The sequence below is a fragment of the Coptis chinensis genome, chromosome 3 (assembly GCF_015680905.1).
Source record: "Coptis chinensis isolate HL-2020 chromosome 3, ASM1568090v1, whole genome shotgun sequence".
In the NCBI taxonomy this organism is placed as follows: domain Eukaryota; kingdom Viridiplantae; phylum Streptophyta; class Magnoliopsida; order Ranunculales; family Ranunculaceae; genus Coptis; species Coptis chinensis.
The window spans coordinates 9,432,270-9,444,667 of NC_141458.1; the positions used below are offsets into that span (position 1 = coordinate 9,432,270).

General features: G+C 38.0%; 1 long non-coding RNA gene across 1 annotated transcript; it reads left to right on the forward strand.

Moving 5' to 3' along the window:
• Positions 1-10,581: 10,581 nt before the first annotated feature.
• On the forward strand, positions 10,582-11,635 carry LOC147507787 (uncharacterized). Its single transcript, XR_015217800.1, has 3 exons — positions 10,582-10,774; positions 10,852-10,953; positions 11,541-11,635. It is a non-coding gene; the product is annotated as an uncharacterized LOC147507787 (long non-coding RNA).
• Positions 11,636-12,398: the final 763 nt, after the last annotated feature.

Genomic DNA, 12,398 nt, shown 5'->3' on the forward strand with positions numbered 1-12,398 from the left:
GATCTAGTTTTATTTAGAAAACTAGTTCCTTGTAATGGTAGCTAGGGTTAGGTTAGAAAAAGTAGATCTAGATCTAATTAGTTTTTACATTCAATTAGTTAGTTTAAATTCATATTTAGTTTTTAGAATAAAGTATTAGTTCTTCATTTTCAATTTAGATTATTGCTTAAATTCTTATTTAGATTTAGTTGTCTTAAATTTATAAGTAGTTTTAGTTTAAACACCAAACACATCACTCTCACTGTTCCTTGTGTTTGATAAATTGAATTCTATTTAAGTCTTGAAGGTTTAAGAGTGGAACGAATCCTTACTCATTATATTGCATGATTATGTTTTGAGAGTAAGAAGAATTGATTTAAACGTAAGAACGGTAGGATTACGTATTAGTGTTCTTGTAGCATTAATATTTAGGATTTTACTGTTTTTTCGGGTTATCAGGAGCCCTCCTACTTCTGACTTATTACTAACAGATTTTAACATCACAATTAGATATGTATTTTGGTTTCGATAGTCTATTAGTTATGTACATGGAGTCGGAGAAACTTACAATGTCGTAGCCATGTGCTGACTTGTTCCAAAAAAGTGGTAACTGGCCATCACTCTTTGCCAACTCAACTCCAAGAATGTCAACATTTTTAGCATGATCTCATTACAGTTTCGGTGGAGAAGAATATGTCCAACCACTGAACCCCAGACTCAAATACTCTTTTCAGTCGCGAGTTCTCGACAAGATCAGAAAAGAGGTGGGAGTGATGGCGGCGGTTAGGACAGATGTTGGAAGAGAGATTAGAAAAGAAGATTTGATCTCATGGATCCAAACGTTTTGGATGGAAGTAACATACCAGGTGGGAGTCGTTCTTTTTGCCATGTCATAACTTGCTAAAACACAATGACAACCATTAGATGGAGGCCCTGCGGCCCCCACACCATTGCTTTTTATTAGATGGAAGAAAGAAGATAAACAAAATGAAACAGTGCAAATATAGGCACTAGTTCTAGTATGTTTTAAACAAGCACTTAATTTCTGAAACGGTGTGAAGTGTGTATGAACAGACACATCACAAACGGTTATTGTGTCTCTTTGGATTTTGGAATGACACTGAACCTTTTCGAAGGGGTCAGTCATTGTATATATTGGCGACTACGCCACACTATAGATATATACTTTTAATACAGAGAAATTAAACCACTTCTTTGTGAGCGTAATTTGGCATCATCAATTTTTCTATCGAGTGTTTCTCGGTCGAGTCAAATAATACACAATTTGATACTCGACGAACTATCAATTGGGGCTTCATTGTATCTTGAGAGCGTATTTTTTATAGATTCATTGTGTGTTCGCGGTTTCTACCAGAGGTGAGAAATTTTGCTTAAAATGCAGCCGATTCTCTGTGCCTTGAAGTCATTGAATCGATACTCCTATTCTCTTGTGTTTTTATTCTTCGTTCTGCAACCCATATATACAACAGTAATCTATCTAACAAAATAGAGAAGTGTGAGGCCCAAAAGGCCCCATCCAATGGTAGGTAATCATTATCACCAAAATATGACTTGGCAGATCCAAGTATTTGGAGGGTTTGTGCAATTTTGTTAAGTGCAATCAATATCATGGGATCTATCCAAAAATCAGCCAAAAGTCAACAATTGCGGCTGGGCTTATAAACTATTGGGCCTCCAAATTTGACATGGTACTGCACAATTGACTGACCCAATTGATACTATTGGGTTTATGGATAATGGGCAATTGGGCTGGCCTTTGGCGCGATGTATTGTTTTGCACCGAAGGCGCATAGAGCTCTCTTGCGCCATAGGCACATGCATACCCTAGTAACTAATAGAGCGAGTTTGAACTGTTTACTAGGCAATTGCATAAAGTGATCAATAAGTTCCTTGGTCGTCTTCTTGATTTTGAGAGTTCAACTTGGCCCAGGTGTGCTAGCTCTTGACCTTCAGAAAAACCATACATCCTTTACTACTTTTGACAAAGACTTCAACTTGGAGGATGAAGAAAAATAGGCTACAATTGAATCAAATGGTAAACATAGAAATGAATATAAAAAAATACCAAGCCTAGTGATCATCAACCACAGATTTTAGACCAAAATTTGACATACTTCATAGAAAAACTACACAAACACAATCAAGACTTGGCTTCTCCAACATAGAAAATATCTAACCCAAATATTTCTATATAAGCCGTAGGAAACTAAACAACATGTAACGACAACTGTTGTGTCCAAAATGGATTTAAATTGTAATTTTTGGCCGAAGAATTTATGTAATTCAAATTTGACAATCTTCATACTACTTCATACTATTAAGTATAGGGTTAACGAGTATTACCCACTTCCACTAGATGAGCCAATTAGGATTCTCCTCCACTAGATTGGAAATTAGGGTCTCCCCCCAAAAAACAAACAAAAAAAACACAGTCAACCCAAATTGACTTTTTTTTTTGTACTTGGAGGGGGGGGAGGGGGTAATACTAGTTAACCCTTAAGTATATAGGCGCATCATATTCAAATTTCTATCTTCCCCAAAAGAAAAGGGGCTGAAGAACTGTTGTGTCTAACGCAGAAGCTATTAACAACAAACTAGTTTAAGCCTTAAAGGTTTGAACTTTCTATATGTACCACTATATTCGTAACCCCACAAGTAACTATCGTTGGGTACCAAATGTTGCATACTGGCATTGCCCACTAGTGCGGCCGATTTGCATTGCCCACTAGTGCGGCCTACTTTTCTTGCCCACTATGCTAGCTGGCCTATTTTTATTGCCCACTAAGCGGGCCTATTTTTATTGCTCAATAAATTGGCCGACATATATTGCCCTTTTGTGTGGCCAGCATAATCGTCCCACTCAGCTTAATATAGCAGTTTTCCATCTAAACAGAAACCTCATTTATTGTTTACCTATAAATATCCCATTTCATTTCAACAAAGAAACTATGCACATGGAGACTTGATTATGGAAAACACTTTGGATACTGTAAAGACTCAAATTCTTGTTAAGGGTATTTTCGTAAATTTCATATTTAACCTAGGGACATTTAGGTAATTGGTCGGTCGGGTTTACATTTCAAACTTATGTAACTTAATGAAACTTAACCCAAACTCATAAACCACGTTAGATAAGCAAATCATATGAGAAAATTTTGACAAAATGTCGGTTAGCGGCTTTCTGCGTTCGAAGCTGGCACGAGTTAACAGCTTACATGCATGAGTGGGTTATCGTTATAGCCTACGGTGTGATAGAATGTAGGAGATTAAATTAAGCTGGATGGGCCGAAAAATAATTTCGACGCTAAGTCAAATTAGCTAGTGGTTAGGAGTGAATTATGCTTTAGGCCTAATTTAGACAATTGGGCTTGGGCCTTAACTAACTAAACAAGAAAAGACAAAAATAGAACAAAAACGTATCACACCAAAACAACAAAAAATCGCAACCAATTCTCCAATTTCACCCAACACTGAAAACCTAGGAGAGAGAAAATTCAAATTCGCCCAAATTCAATCGATTAAAACCTCAATTCAAACACCCAATCCCTAACAACATTAAACGTGAGTGTGGGGATTCAAAAATTGATTGGAATTTCGTAGTATTCCCGCGAAAGGTGAGTTTAATTTCGTTTCAAATAAATATTTAAACTCATTTCAATGGATTTGATGTGTTACTGAAGATATTTGAATGGGGTGGTTGTATAATTCGACAGTAGCTATTTGGAGAGGTAATGGCTTGATGAAATCAGCCGAGAAGAAAGCTAAATGAAGAATTCTTACTGATTTGGTAAGAGACTTTTATATCCTCTAGTTCTATACTTTGTTTCATATGCCTGGGAATTATAAAAGCAATGATTCTAAGTTTATATGTATTCGAGTAAATTCGCACCCATTCATTGATGAAGTTATTATGGTTGGAGAGTGTTGAAATTTGGACTGGGATTGAGAGTTTATTACAAATGGAATTGGTGTTGGGATGGGAGGAAGGTGTATATGAAGCATCTGAATTGTTTAAGCTACTAATAATATATATGTAAGAACCGAAAATGGCTGTCGTCGGGCCGCGGCTGCGGCAGCCAACCGTTGTTCTCAGAAGGTTTGTGGTGGCCTATAGCAGTCTAGAACAAAACTTTTGGTAACTAGAAGGGTAGTACGTTAGTAATTACATTAGTAGTTAATATAATCAACGATTAATTATTTCTTTCTACTTAAGTTGAAAGGAAATATTAATTAGTTTTCTTCGGGTCCTAATAGATTTATGGTTGGGCTTATATGATTTTATAGGAGTTGGATAAGGTTATTGCTGGTTGGGATTGAGGAGAAACGGAGCTTGCTAAGGTAGGAACCTACATACCAATATATAGCCTGCTTATTTTCATGCATGATTTGAGTTGTTTAAATTGGAAGGGATAGTTTTCGTATCAACCATGCATGTATATATGGTATTCATGTTTTGCATTTGTATTTTTCCGCGATATAAACTAAATATACGGATAGCTTTCGTGTGAAATGGTTTTGCGAAATCTGGGTAGCGGGGATTGTTTTCTTTATTAAAAGAGTAAAATTTGGTTTTGGGAAGGGTTCTCGCCTCTTTGTCCGATAAGGAGACAGAAAGATGGATTTTGAAATGCGGGTAAGGATTACCCGGTTGTTTGTAACTATGTGTGAGGTTCTGGATTGTTCCACGGATGGTTCGTTGTTATTTACGATGATTCGCCGTTTGGGAATCATCGGTTGTCATTTACTATGACTGGCCCGTTTGGGAGTCATAGGTTGTATTACTCGATTGTTGGAAATCCAAGAACTCACACATACAGAACCAACAGTTTTAAAAGAAAAACTAAATATGTAACTATAGTATTTGGAAATAATTGGTAATACGAGTATATATATTACTATGCTTATCACGAGGGGATTTGGAAAAGAATTGGTGAATTCCTATAAAGAAGGAACTGTTGTCACATTTCCGGAGACCGCAGTTCGCTTTAGAATTCCAACTGTGGTGTACACCTTTTGAGGTGGTGGGCCACCCTTAAAGGGATGCATCACAGGATGTAGTCCGGGAATTCCCTTTCTACTTTTCTAGATAACCATGCTTGTACGTGTCACGCTGTATGGTGCTTAGCTTGTATGAGGTTACATGTTACCTCGATGAAGTTTAGACGCGAGGAGTGAGAGTTTAGTCCACTCCTGGATGTGTGTCAGGATCCTGAGTAGTCTGCAGTCGTCGAACGGTTTACCACCGTAAGTTAGGTGACAGCCCGTATGGGGGTCGTGGTCACAGGGCCCACCTGAGCCCTAAAAGCTTTGGGGATTTTGTGTGTACGAACACAACAACGACATTTCAGCTCCCTGCCGGTAAAATCAGGAAAACAACGGTGCATGGATCATACTAGAAAGTACTGAACCGAGATATGCCTGTGACTGGGGCTGAGTACCAGTCGTACCCTCACCATTCTAATAGGATGCAGCGGCCACAATAGTTGTAAGATGTTGTGAAAACTATATTTTGAATATTAACGAAGCATGTCAAAATGATTTTTGCTAGTTAGTGAGGTATTATATAGTCACGATATTTGGATATTATCATTGATACCTACATGTTTTAAATGTTTTACTATAAGTATTCTATTATTGGTTATGTGCGTTTCTACTGGGCATAGTTGTTTTGCTCATCTTACTTTAACATTTCAGCCGAGCCCGTTGCGGAGGAGACTATCCCTACCACCGATGATGATGGGTATGGGGATTTGGGTGGTTTCCCCTATGCTTGATGAGGGATAGAGTCGAGTTATTTTGTCGTATAGGGTGTATCTATCTCATTTTGTTGGATAAGAGATAGTATAGTTCATTTTGGTTGTAAACTTCATTTTGATGTAATCCGCGATGTAATTGAGTAACGGTGACCGTAAACCTTTGGTGGATATGTACATATACATTACTGTTGTTTAGAAAGTTAGTTTATATAGATTTGGTTGTTGGAAGTTTGTATTATGCGATGTCCAAGTTATGACAGGTTTTGGAGTATACGAAACGTTGATTAAACAAAAGAAACTCCGTCGAAATTTCGGTAGAATTGGGATAGTGACCGCCTCGAGATTTATCTTCGTGTCCTCGGGATGTGTGTTGGGTCTCGGGGCGTGACAAATACATAGGCAACCACCTGGTTCAGTCTCTTCTCTACCACAATCAACACCCCTTACAACTTCATTAGTGTGTTTAGGTGAATCATTGCCCAAACATAATTGGTGCCGTCTGCGGTTCTTATCAATGGGCCCTCTTCCACGTTTTTTCTTCAAGCTCCATTAATGGCGACAACTACAAGATTTCAAGTAAACAACTAAGCAAGAATACAACAGTCCGATGGAAACAACTTAGCAAATCTTGAAGATCCAGTCAATCAAGTTCCACCATACCAAAAGGCTTCACCTTTGTAGCTTCAAATACCATGAAAGCCCAGATCTAAACTTCTACGGTCTCACTAGCCAATATCTTCTCCTCATAATGGCAAAATTTTGCAAGATGTAGATTTAAAAAATATGGAGACAGATGATAAAAGCCTGACCCTAGAAGTGCTGCATCAAAGGTTCAGGAAAACAAAGAAATTTAACGACAACTTGTAGAAGCAACTAAACAAAAGGAGGCCAATACAACTATCAACAATGGCAAAAATGCAAGAGAATTTCCACAAGTGCTCCAAGATGTTATCAGATCTCTCACCCTTACAGAGAAGAACACCGACGTCAACTATGGCAGAAAACGGAATGAAGAAGTTAAACAAATATTCAAATTTCAACTATTAGCCGTAATAGATCTACTACTTTCAAGTTCCATCAACGGTTGTTACTCGATATCAAACAAGCAGGCAAACAAAAGTTCATCAGTCTAACACAACAACTCGCTAGATCAAGAGACTCTATAAGCCAAAAGACTCAATATTAATTTGCATTCTCTACCGCCTTCATTAATGGCCACCACAATGCAAATCCAGACTTTTACAATCTAAAATTTTAATTTTTGCTTTTCACTTTTTCTTCCTTTAAATTTTTGTTACTATTTATTTTTGTCCGTAGGCTTCAACAATGGAAAACATAACAGCACACAAGATAATACCATCGTTACAAAGGAGACGCTACAATATTGTCAGCGTAAAGCAAAAGGAAACAACCACAAGATAGACAACGACAATAACGCTGCCACTTCTACAACACAATAAGATTTAATGTAAACTATAACATATGGACTGAATACAAGACAACATATAACAAGAACGGAGGAAGACAACACCATCTCGTAGGCACTAAAAGTGGGAAACACCAACGAGCAACACTTCTGGTTCTGACCAAAAGAGGGAAGCAATAGTGAGCAACACTTTTGGGCACCAAAAGTGGGCAACACTAATGAGAAACAGAAGTGGGGAAACATTAGTGGATAGTATCAGAAGGGAAATCAATGACACCATCTACGCACTAGGCTAACATGGTGTTCACTTATGTTGTCGAAGCACTGATGATCTAACCACAAACAACTACTCAACTCCTCTGCCCTATGGGTTCACATAGAGCTCCAGGCTCACGACTTGCCCACTCTCTCAAAAGTACACGAGGTCTAATTAAAGACACCCTTTTACACAGGTTCACTGGAGCTAGAATGCAAGAACACGACAAGAAGAAGAAAACAACTTACCAAATCTTGAAGTTATGATTAATCAGGCCGCGATGGATCAACCAGTCGTACTATATCTGCAAGCTCGACCTTCACATCTCCAAGTGCCACGACAACCTAGATCTAGACGTACACGACTGAAGGCTCCAACAGCTCATCCTCAAGATCTAGATGTTACAAATGCAGACGAAGTAGATCCAAAAAATATGGAGACATAAGATGAAGACGTTACATTAGAAATGATGCGTCAAAGGTTCAGAAGAGAAAATGAACACAACAACTACTTGCAGAAGCAACTGGACAAAGGGAAGCAAATACAAACGGATGATGCCGATGCTACTTCTTCCACAATGGCAAGAGCCCCTAAATAGAGTGAAAATTGAAATGTATTCAACCGAATATAGGATAATAATGGTAGATTCCGTCCATTAGAATTTATCCCTGAAAATTATCCAACTCACTCAAGGTCAAGAATACGTTCATCTCATTCGAGGAGGTGATCTAGATCTCGAAATAACAAGGACGATGGGCGTAGCAAGGGTCATAACACAAGGCATGAAGAACAACAAAACACGTTGTCAGGTAGACAACATACCTCCCGTGAGATTCCAAAATTATCATGCGTTAATCGCAGTATGTCAAGATCGAAGATCAGAAAGATGGATAACATCAACCATAAGAGATGATGCCGGACGACAAGGTCATGACCTCATGCACGAATTGTAACACGACCTACGACATGGTTTGAATGCAGCAAACTGCTACAGAAGGTTTAACAAAGATCAGCCCAGAATGCGGCCACACCGAAGAAACTACTCCCCAATTCGACAACTTTGCCCATATTATCGGCATAGCTCTTGCAGTCCAAGGAACCAATGAAATCTAGAAGTATGCAGCAACTAGGGGCGACCACACCGTAAGATGTAGCATAACAAAGTTACTCCTTAAGTTTAAAATCAAGATGCCACAGGAGCAACATTCACAGTACAACAATCAAAGACATTATCAAGAAAATAATGAACAATGCAAGTGTGGTTAAAACTCGATAGAAAAATCTTGCAATAAATGAAGATGTCGTTGGGCGATTTTCTTTGATGATACAAAATACAGAACTGGGGGTGACTGTAAGAAATCGATGTCAAGGTCGTATAATATGACGTAAAACATTAGAGAACCCCAACTTGCCTACACTGACCAGCAAAACAAAGACATGGTCATGAAGTCGTTCTTAAACAAAACTGGAGACATATCAAGAAGTTGGTATTACAATAGAGTTCAAGCTTCACCACTACTTTATGTACAACTCAAAACTTGGGGACGACAAAGTTAAATACGATGGTTTGAATACAAACAACTGATATATAATGCTTACTGAAAACTAGCTCAAAATGCGACCGTATGAATAAACTACTCTCAACTTCGACAGTATAGTCTGTACTATAGACTCAGGTCTCGCAATTCAAGAAACTAGTGGACTCTAAAGCTAAGCAACAACTGGAGGCGACTACTAAATGAAACATAACGCCAAGAAATTCCTCCGGTGCAGCCAAAAATCATTGGAAAGACCTAGTTGTAAACGAAGATGTTGTTGGGCGATTTTCTTTGGTGATACAGAATGCAAAGCGTCAAGAAGGATTCAAACATCCAAATCTACCAAAGTTTGACGAAGTAAGGAGTGACCCGAACAACCATATCATGGAGTTTAAAAGCAAGCTAGTTCTCTGGTGTAGAGATGATTCTCTCTTATGTAAACTTTTTTCGTCTACACAAACAAAAAAAATTTACGTTGGCTCGAATTAAAAGTCATGGAGTTTGCATTTGCGACACCTTACTCCACGCATCAAAAGTCGTGGAGTTTGCATTTACGACACCTTAGTCCACGCATCAAAAGTCGTAGAGTTTGCATTTACGACACCTTACTTTAGGCATCAAAAGTCATGGAGTTTGCATTTACGACACCTTACTCCACGCATAAAAAGTCGTAGAGTTTGCATTTATGACACCTTACTCCACGCATCAAAAGTCTTGGAGTTTTCATTTACGACATCTTACTATAGACATTAAAAGTTGTGGAGTTTGCATTTGCGACACCTTACTCTACGCATCAAAAGTCGTGGAGTTTGCATTCACGACACCTTACTCCATGCATCAAAAGTCCTGGAGTTTGTGTTTATGGCACCTTACTCTAGGCATAAAAAGTCATGAAGTTTGTATTTACGACACCTTACTCTAGGCATAAAAAGTCATAGAGTTTGCGTTTACAACGCCTTACTTCACGCAACAAAAGTCCTGTCGTTTGCACTTACGACACCTTACTCTAGGCATCAAAAGTCGTAGAGTTTGTATTTGCGACACCTTACTCCACGCATAAAAAGTCAAAGAGTTTGCGTTTACGACACCTTACTTTAGGCATCAAAAGTCGTGGACCTTGCGTTTGCAACACCTTACTCCACGCAACAAAAGTCCTACAGTTTGTGTTTGTGACACCTTACTCCAGGCATCAATAGTCGTGGAGTTTGCATTTGCGACATCTTACTCCACGCAACAAAGATCCTCAAGTTTGCGTTTGCAACACCTTACTCCAGACATCAATAGTTATGGTATGTACATACACTACAAAAAAATTGAGCTTTGGCCACAGGTACAAACAAGCTTTAGCCACGGTTATTAGCTGTTGCTAGGGTCCAACGGCCCATAGCCGTGGCCAAGTTTTTCGGTGTCCGTGGGGAATTGTTTGTGTATTTGGGTCTCACTGCCCATTTTGGCCACGGTTGTGTCCATTGTTTTTTCAACCGTTGGATTGGACTTGGTTTTCGATGTCTGGTTCAGATCACATTAAATCGTCGTGAAAATAAGCGGAGATGTAAAACTATTATCAAATATGGAATGAGTGCTCGAGAAAAACTCTTCCTCTCTAATATGAAATTATCTTCTCTCCTCTAACAAATCTTTCCTTCCCCTTCGTCTCTTATTCTAGGACAAGACAAGCATATATTTTTTCCCTCACCTCGCGCTCATTAGGTCAAGTGATTCTTTCACTTTGTCTACTCTTGAGTAAACAAAAGAGGGAAAATGGGCGTGTTGGTGCTGCCACCAAGAGCCAACTGAGGTATTTTTTTCGTCCTTTTCTTTCTCTTTTCTCTCAATTCCTGACTGATGATATTTATTTTTTGGTTGATCTGCTAGGGGTTTTTCAAGTTAGTTGTTTGGGCACCCAAAAGGACAAGCCTTTATTCATTATTTCAATGCAAAATTGCTCAATCTGGAAGAAAGCTTGCTTTAACGAAGGTAACAAATATTTAGGGTTTCAATTTTTTTTTAAAATGGGTTTTGGCTAAGCATAAAAGTGTGTGATCTGTTTCATTTTAAATAGTTGTTTGTTATTAAACCTTATAATCGGTTATTTATTATAATTCTATATAATTGTTATTATGCTTTTTAGTGTTTGATTTTCTGATTTTAATGGTGTTCTTGTACTTATCCTGAATGGTCGTGCTTCTTCTTGAAATAACCCTTCGTGATATTAATGTATAACTTATATACATCAAAATGATAAGTAGATGTAAGTTCAGTTCAAAATTTTTGCTACAGAATATTAGATCTGATGCTACATATACTAAGAAAACGCCTGGACTTCAAGAAAACCTATTAGTGTACAATGTAAATTCGATGAAATTTATGTAGCTTGGGTTGTGGCATCATTGTTTTGATTGAACTTGCATGTTTGTGAGGGATCATTTTCTAAGACAGAACAAAACCTTTCAAAATGCATTTTGATTTGACCAGCAAAATTTATTAGGTTTGCTACTTTGCTATTATCACTATTGTGTAGATTTACCTTTTTGCCTTCTAATTTTGTTCTGGTTTAAATAAAGAAACCCTGAGGAGATCCCTTGGGGCGAGACTGGAGCTGAATTCGTTGTTGAGTCGACTGGTGTGTTCACTGACAAGGACAAGGCAGCTGCCAACTTGAAGGTTAGAAATGATTGGCATTTTACTGGTTCATTTTAAGATAAGGAGTTGAGAATATAACTTTCATATCTTCATTTGTGGTTAAGTATATATATATATATTGCCTATTTTAAAATTATATTGCCTTTGTTTTGGATGTCTTGGTGATCTGGGTGGTGCAAAATAGGTTATCATTTCTGCCCAAAGCAAAGATGCTCATATGTTTGTTCAGGGTGTGGAATACAAATCTGACATCCACATTGTCTCAAATGTATAGCCGCATCGCATTACCACCGCCTTACTCCCCTTGCCAAAGTTTTCAAATTAATACGTTTTGCATCAATTGGATTGGTTGATCTACTTTTATATCTTTTGTGTAGAGGTTGTTTTTCTCATTGTCCGTCATATTGAACACGCCATCAATGACAAGCTTGGCATTGTTGAGGGTCTTGTGACCAATGTTCACTCCTAGTTAGTTTTTTTTTTTTTTTTTTTTTTTTTCAAGTTGATTTTTCTTACATTGAGGGAAAAATCATTAAATCATTTTTAATTAATTTCTTCTATTGTGCAGCCACGCTAAAGACTGCTGATGGCCATCAATCAAAGGTTGGAGGTGGAAGGGTCGTGCATCATTCCCAGCATCGATCTTGGTGTTGATAAGGTACTAGCATAACCTTTTTTTCCCTTTGGTCTTACCCCATTATAAAGTTGAAAGATTTTTGAGGTATTGGCGCTAGTACATATTTAGCCTTTGTCACCGCTTTTAGAAGTTCTTTTGTCTC